At 38.1% G+C, this 8,347-nt stretch overlaps 1 non-coding gene across 1 annotated transcript; it reads right to left on the bottom strand.

The window, feature by feature from the left end:
* Positions 1-7,770: 7,770 nt before the first annotated feature.
* LOC119530710 lies at positions 7,771-7,899 on the bottom strand. Its single transcript, XR_005216099.1, has one exon. It is a non-coding gene; the product is annotated as a small nucleolar RNA SNORA18 (small nucleolar RNA).
* Positions 7,900-8,347: the final 448 nt, after the last annotated feature.

Below are 8,347 nucleotides of genomic sequence, written 5' to 3'. Positions count from 1 at the left end.
TCTCTTGTGTCGTGCCTTTCATTTCCACAGATTCTGCCAGTTGTTTTTTCAAACTTTTGATTTCTACCTTATGTTCACTCAGTGTTTTCTTTATATCCTTTATCTCTTTTGCCATATCTTCCCTGAACTCATAGACTTGGCTTTTGAATTGATTTAGCATATTTCTTTGAAACTCTTTAATTGATTGTTTCATTAAAATGAAACAATATCTCAACTCTATCTTAACTGAGGTGTAAGTTTGTTCGCTTGACTGGGCCATATCTTCATTTTTCCTAGTGTAATTTGTCATTTTCTGTTGTCTAGACATCTGGTTTCCTTGGTTACCCCAATCAGACTTTCCCAGACCAGAACAGGTTCAGGTCTCAGAATGGGGCTATATTTAGTGTAAATTTTCCCTCAGGGTGTGTCTTAGAAGATTGACAGACTTTCCTGTGAGGCCTCTAGCTTAAGTTGTTTCTGGTTTGATTGTTTCCCCCCCAGGCCCTGGGATCTGAATTCTGAAAGGAGGGTAGGTACTTGAGCTGGGCCCAACCTCCCTCCTCTTAGGGAAAATACCCTCCCCTAGGGAGTTATCTTCTGCACTTGAATTACTCCTTTGTCTCTCTGACTCTGTTAACTTCACCCCTGTCTCTGTCAGCTTGCTGAGAACTGAAAATGCCTGAAGCTGTCTCCACTGAGCCACTCAGATTTTTTTGTCTGTCAGTCCCACAGAAAGTACCCCACAGAAAGTACCCTAAGGGACCAACCTCAGGGTACTTTGCTGCTTTTTGGGAATTTGTCTACATTTGTAGCTCATATTCAGCAGTTCACTGAATCACTCAGATTGAGAGAAAAAGGGAAAGAAAGCCCCTTTTCAGAGCCAGTCTACGGCCCCCCAGTTTCACCCATCGGTCAAAGAAAGCACCTGGTCTTCTCGGCTCCCTTTCCCGGACACAAGCGTTTTCTGGTCCTCTAAGGACAGTTGTTTCTAAAAGCCTCTGTGCTGGTTTGAATGTATTATGTCCCCTAGAAAAAGCCATATTCTTTGATGCAATCTTGTGGGGCAGACATATCAGTGAGGATTAAGTTGGAACATTTGGATTAGGTTGTTTGCATAGAAATGCACCCCATCCAACTGTAGGTGATAACTCTGATTAGATAATTTCCATGGAGTTGTGGCCCCACCCATTCAGGGTGGGCCTTGATCAGTGGAGCTATATAAATGAGCTGACAAACAGAAGGAACTCAGTGCAGCTGTGAGTGATGTTTTGAATAGGCGCTACAGCCAAGAGGGACACTGTGAAGAAAGCACAGGCACTGCAGATGAGAGACAGTTTGAAGATGGCTGTTGAAAGCAGATTCTTGCTCCAGAGAAGCTAAGAGAGGACAAATACCCCAAGTGCAACTAAGAGTGACATTTTTGAGGAACTGCAGCCTAGAGAGGAACATCCTGGGAGAAAGCCATTTTGAAACCAGAACTTTGGAGCAGATGCCAGCCACGTGCCTTCCAAGCTAGCAGAGGTTTTCCAGATGCCATTGGCCATTCTCCAGTGAAGGTACCTGATTGCTGATGTGTTACCTTGGACACTTTATGGCCTTAAAACTGTAACTGTGTAACCAAATAAACTCCCTTTTATAAAAGCCAGTCCATCTCTGGTGTTTTGCATTCCGGCAGCATTAACAAACTAGAACAGCCTCCATATTTTTTTATTTAATTTTTTCTTTCTGTCAGCCCCAACTGCTCTCCACTGGGAGTGACCTAGAGTACTTTGCTGCTTGTTAGGGGTTTGTCTATGTTTGTAACTTGTATTCAGCAGTCCACATTTGTTAATTAAGACCCAGTTGGAGCTGGGCTGAGCTATATTCACTTGCTCTGGGAATGCTGCTTTCTCCCACAGTGAGGTCTTACAGCTCAGCCTGCCATGGGGGGAGGAGGCTCCCAGCACAGTTCTGCTGTTTTTACTTACAGTTTTTTTTTTTAATCATCATTTTATTGAGATATATTCACATACCACGCAGTCATACAAAACAAATCGTACTTTCGATTGTTTACAGTACCATTACATAGTTGTACATTCATCACCTAAATCAATCCCTGACACCTTCATTAGCACACACACAAAAATAACAAGAAAAATAATTAGAGTGAAAAAGAGCAATTGAAGTAAAAAAGAACACTGGGTACCTTTGTCTGTTTGTTTCCTTCCCCTATTTTTCTACTCATCCATCCATAAACTAGACAAAGTGGAGTGTGGTCCTTATGGCTTTCCCAATCCCATTGTCACCCCTCATAAGCTACATTTTTATACAACTGTCTTCGAGATTCATGGGTTCTGGGTTGTAGTTTGATAGTTTCAGGTATCCACCACCAGCTACCCCAATTCTTTAGAACCTAAAAAGGGTTGTCTAAAGTGTTCGTAAGAGTGCCCTCCAGAGTGACCTCTTGGCTCGTTTTGGAATCTCTCTGCCACTGAAGCTTATTTCATTTCCTTTCACATCCCCCTTTTGGTCAAGAAGATGTTCTCCGTCCCACGATGCCGGGTCTACATTCCTCCCCGGGAGTCATATTCTATGTTGCCAGGGAGATTCACTCCCCTGGGTGTCTGATCCCACGTAGGGGGGAGGGCAGTGATTTCACTTTTCAAGTTGGCTTAGCCAGAGAGAGAGGGCCACATCTGAGCAACAAAGAGGCATTCAGGAGGAGACTCTTAGGCACAAATATAGGGAGGCCTAGCCTCTCCTTTGCAGCAACCATCTTCCCAAGGGTAAAACTTATGGTAGAGGGCTCAACCTATCAAACCACTAGTCCCCTATGTCTGTGGTCATGTTAGCAACCATGGAGGTGGGTTAGGCGAATACCCCTGCACTCTCCACAGGCTCCTCAAGGGGGCACTACATCTTTTTTTTTTTCCTTGTTTTTCTTTCTTTTTTTTTTTTTTAACTTTCCCTTCTTTTTTAAATCAACTGTATGAAAAAAAAAGTTAAAAAGAAAACAAACATACAATAAAAGAACATTTCAAAGAGACCATAACAAGGGAGTAAGAAAAAGACAACTAACCTAAGATAACTGCTTAACTTCCAACATGTTCCTACTTTACCCCAAGAAAGTTACATAATATAGCAACATTTCTGTGAACTTGTTCCTACTATATCCATCAGAATTTAACAGACCATAGTCATTTCTGGGCATCCCCAGAATGTTAAATAGCTTATCTGTTCTTCTTGGATTATTGTTCCCCCTTCCTTAATTGCTCTCTACTGCTAGTTCCCCTACATTCTACATTATAAACCATTTGTTTTACATTTTTCAAAGTTCACATTAGTGGTAGCATATAATATTTCTCTTTTTGTGCCTGGCTTATTTCGCTCAGCATTATGTCTTCAAGGTTCATCCATGTTGTCATATGTTTTCACCAGATCGTTCCTTCTTACTGCCGCGTAGTATTCCATCGTGTGTATATACCACATTTTATTTATCCACTCATCTGTTGAAGGACATTTGGGTTGTTTCCATCTCTTGGCAATTGTGAATAATGCTGCTATGAACATTGGCGTGCAGATATCTGTTCGTGTCACTGCTTTCCGATCTTCCGGGTATATACCGAGAAGTGCAATCGCTGGATCGAATGGTAGCTCTATATCTAGTTTTCTAAGGAACTGCCAGACTGACTTCCAGAGTGGCTGAACCATTATACAGTCCCACCAACAATGAATAAGAGTTCCAATTTCTCCACATCCCCTCCAGCATTTGTAGTTTCCTGTTTGTTTCATGGCAGCCATTCTAACCGGTGTTAGATGGTATCTCATTGTGGTTTTAATTTGCATCTCTCTAATAGCTAGTGAAGCTGAACATTTTTTCATGTGTTTCTTGGCCATTTGTATTTCCTCTTCAGAGAACTGTCTTTTCATATCTTTTGCCCATTTTATAATTGGGCTGTCTGTACTATTGTCATTGAGTTGTAGGATTTCTTTGTATATGCAAGATATCAGTCTTTTGTCAGATACATGGTTTCCAAAATTTTTTTCCCATTGAGTTGGCTGCCTCTTTACCTTTTTGAGAAATTCCTTTGAGGTGCAGAAACTTCTAAGCTTGAGTTCCCATTTATCTATTTTCTCTTTTGTTGCTTGTGCTTTGGGTATAAAGTCTAGGAAGTGGCCGCCTAATACAAGGTCTTGAAGATGTTTTCCTACATTATCTTCTAGGAGTTTTATGGTACTTTCTTTGATATTGAGATCTTTGGTCCATTTTGAGTTAATTTTTGTGTAGGGGGTGAGGTAGGGGTCCTCTTTCATTCTTTTGGATATGGATATCCAACTCTCCCAGCGCCATTTGTTGAAAAGACCATTATGGCTCAGTTCAGTGACTTTGGGGGCCTTATCAAAGATCAGTCGGCCATAGATCTGAGGGTCTATCTCTGAATTCTCAATTCGATTCCATTGATCTATATGTCTATCTTTGTGCCAGTACCATGCTGTTTTGGCAACTGTGGCTTTATAATAAGCTTCAAAGTCAGGGAGTGTAAGTCCTCCCACTTCGTTTTTCTTTTTTAGAGTGTCTTTAGCAATTCGAGGCATCTTCCCTTTCCAAATAAATTTGATAACTAGCTTTTCCATACTTACAGTTTTTATGCTTTGATCTCAGCCATTCCACCCAATCCAGGCTGTTGTACGATGGGTGAACTGTCACGGTTGTCCCCCAGCAGTTGTTCCAGACTCTTTAGTAGTTGTTTCTGGCTATTTACTAGTTGCTCTAGAGAGCTAACTAAATTCCACATGTCTCTATGCCACCATCTTGACCCAGCTATCATTTCCTTTTTCGTATTTTTAATTACACAAGTAATACATTGATTGCATTTAGTTGATTGATGGATATATGGTTCCAATGCTATAGAAATACGAAAACATATGCTGTATAGGGAATTAGGTAAGGAATCCAATTGTATTTCACCAGAGTTAACAAAATTCAAATTAAAAAAAAATTTTTATTAGAGAAGTTGTAGGCTTACAGCAAAATCAGGTAGAATATAGAGAGATCCCATATAACTCCCTTACACAGTTTTCCTTATTATTAATACTTTGCATTATTAACAGTTTACAGTTCCCTAGAATTGTAAACTGTTACAATTGTTAAAATAGTCATATTTTAATTATTCTATTAACTTTAGTCCAGAGCTTATACTAGGGTTTACTGTTTGTAGTTATAGTCCAATGATTTTTTATTTTAATTTTTTTCTTCATTTATATTACCATAATAATAATTAAATTTTTATTTATATTACTAGAATAAAAATTAAAATATCCCCTTTAACCACATTCAAATATTTATTTCAATGGTGTTAATCACATTCACAATGTTATGCCACCAAGACCACCGTCCATTACTAAAACTTTTCCATCACCTCAAACAGAAACTCTCTACCAATAAGCATCAATTCCCCATACATCCCTCACCCTGACTCTGGTAACCTGTATTTTAGTTTTGGACTCCATAAATTTGCTTATTGTAATCATCTTATATCAGTGAGATCATTCAGTATTTGTCATTTTGCATCTGGCTCATTTTACTCAGTATGATGTTGAAGACAAGGTTCATCCATGTGGTTGTATGTATCAGAACTTCATTATTTTTTTGGGTGCATAAGATTCCATTATGTGTATATATCACATGTTGTTTATTCATTCGCTTGTTGATAGACACTTGGGTTACTTCCATCTTACAGCAATTGTGAATAATACTGCTAAGAACATCAGTGTGCAAATAACTGACTCCCTGCTGTCAATTCTTTTTGGTATATACCTAAAAATGGAATTGCCAAGTCATATGGTGATTCCATACTTAACTTTCTGAGGAACCACCAAACTGTCTTCCACAGTGGCCACACCATTTTACACTCCCAACAACAATGAAAGAATGTTCCTATTTCTACATATCCTCTCCAATACTTATTTCCCATTTTTTAAATGGTAGCCATTAAAGTGAGCGTGAAATGGTGTCTCGTTGAGGATTTGACTTGCATTTCGCAAAAGGCTAATGATATTGTGCATCTTTTCATGTGATTCTAGGCCATTTGTATATATTCTTTGGAGAAATGTCTATTCAGTTGCTTTAGTTTCCTAGGCTGCTTAAAGTAATTTACCATGAAATGGTTTCAGTTTAAAAAATGGAAGTTTATTAGCTTATAAGCCTACAGTTCTGAAGCTATGACAGTGTCCAAATGAAGGCATCATTAAGGCAATACTTTCTTCCCAAAGACAAGCTGCTGGCAATCCTTGGCTCCTCTGCCACATGGCAAGGCATGTGACAGTGTCTGCTGGTGTCTCCCCTCTCTTCTGGGTTTCATTACTTTCACCTTCTTGTTTCCATGGCTTTCTCTCTTTTTGCCAGAATTTCATTCTTAAGTACAAGGACTCCAGTAAGAGGATTGAGACCCATTCTAAATGAGGTGGGTGACACCTTAACTGAAGTAGCCTCAAAAGGTCCTTCTTACAATGGGTTCACACCCACAGGAATGGATTAAATTTAAGAACACATCTTTCTGGAGTGCATGCAGCTTCAAGTCACCACACAGGTCTTTTGTCCATTTTAAAATTGGGTTGTTTGTCTTTTGATTGTTGAGTTCAAGGATTGCTTTATATATTTTGGATATTAAATCCTTATCAGCTATGTGGTTTCCAAATATTTTTTCTCATTCTGTAGTTTGCCTGTTTACCTTCCTGATGGAGTCCTTTGATGCACAAAAGTTCTTAATGTTGATGAAGTACCATTTCTCTATTTTTTTCTTTTATTTCTTATGCTTTTTGTGTAAAGTTTAAGAAACCACTGCCTAACACAAGGTCCTGAAGGTGCTTCCCTATGTTTTCTTCTAGGAGTTTTATAATTTTGATTCTTATATTTACACTTTTGATCCATTTGCAGTTAATTTTTGCATATGGTGTGATGGAAGGGTCCACCTTCATTCTTTTGCATATAGATATCCAGTTTTTCCAGCACCATTTATGCAGACTATTCTTCCCCAATTGAGTGGACTTGGCACCCTTGTCAAAAATCAATTGGCGATAGAGATGAGGGTTAATTTCTGAACTCTTAATTTGATTCTATTGATTTATATGTCTATCCCTGTGCCTGTACCATGCTGGTTTTGTTTTTGTTTTTGTTTTTCTGATTTTCTTCATTATCGAGTTTCATTACATGTAGCATTAGGCAATATTATTTAAAGTCAATAAATTTTTATTTAAGGATTCCACATGTTGAGTTTCATTCCACTGCTCATCAGGGTTTCCTTAGTTACTCTCAACCTTTAGCCAAGATTTATCTTCAAGATACCCTTTTAAAAGGAATCCACAACTGTTGTCAGTCAGCCTTGTCATAGTTCTTTTAGTTGGCTTTCTTTTTATCTCCACTCATGTATGGACAACTGATGTATCAAAAATTTCCCACTTTAGATCAGAATTGGTAGATCTGCAAGGTTTTCAATTTCAGACTTCTTATCATGAGTTTGTATCTCACTCACTCCTAAAGGTTACCATACCTAAAGTCTAGTCCCCTGAGATACCCATACCTAAAGGTCAAAAAAATTAACTGTTAGATCTTTCATACTTTTATATATAAACCATAACCAAACAATGGAATAAGAAAAACAAATAATCTAAAATAGCTGCATTGCTTCCAACATGTTCCTATCATACCTCAAGAAAATTAACAAACCATAATCAAACAAAGGCATAAGAAAAACCAAATAACTTAAAATAACTACATTGAAGCTAATTATATCTTTCAGACTTTTAGCAATGCTCTGTCTTGTAGTGCCTTCCCACAGATCTCACAAATAGTTTTGTGAGTAAAGCGAAACCACAGAGTTACTCTTTGAGTCATTTCCAATGATGTAGATCTACAGAAAAAGCCCTACCAGGATACTGGTAACAGCAATTATCATGCTGTTTTATTTCTGTAGCTTTGTAATAAGTTTTAAAATTTGGAAGTGTGAGTCCTCCACCTTCATTCTTTTTCAAGATGGCTTTGGTTATTAGGGACTCCTTAACTTTCCGTATAAATTTGACAACTGGTTTTTCCAATCTGCAAAGAATTCTGTTGGAATTTAGATTGGGATTGCATTGAATCTGCCTATTGCTTTGGGTAGAATTGACATCTTGACAATAGTAAGTCTGCCAATCCATGCATGAACATGGAATATCCTTCCATTTATTTAGGTCTTTTTTTTTAAGCAATGTTTTTTAGTTTTCTGTATTTACATCCTTAGTTAAATTTATTCATAGATATTTCATTCTCTTAGTTACTCTTGTAAATGGCATTTTTTTCTTGATTTCCTCGTCAGATTGTTCATTACTAGTGTACAGAAACATTACCATT

This window comes from Choloepus didactylus, chromosome 3 (assembly GCF_015220235.1).
Source record: "Choloepus didactylus isolate mChoDid1 chromosome 3, mChoDid1.pri, whole genome shotgun sequence".
Lineage (NCBI taxonomy): Eukaryota > Metazoa > Chordata > Mammalia > Pilosa > Megalonychidae > Choloepus > Choloepus didactylus.
This window is presented reverse-complemented; position numbering and strand designations above follow the sequence as displayed.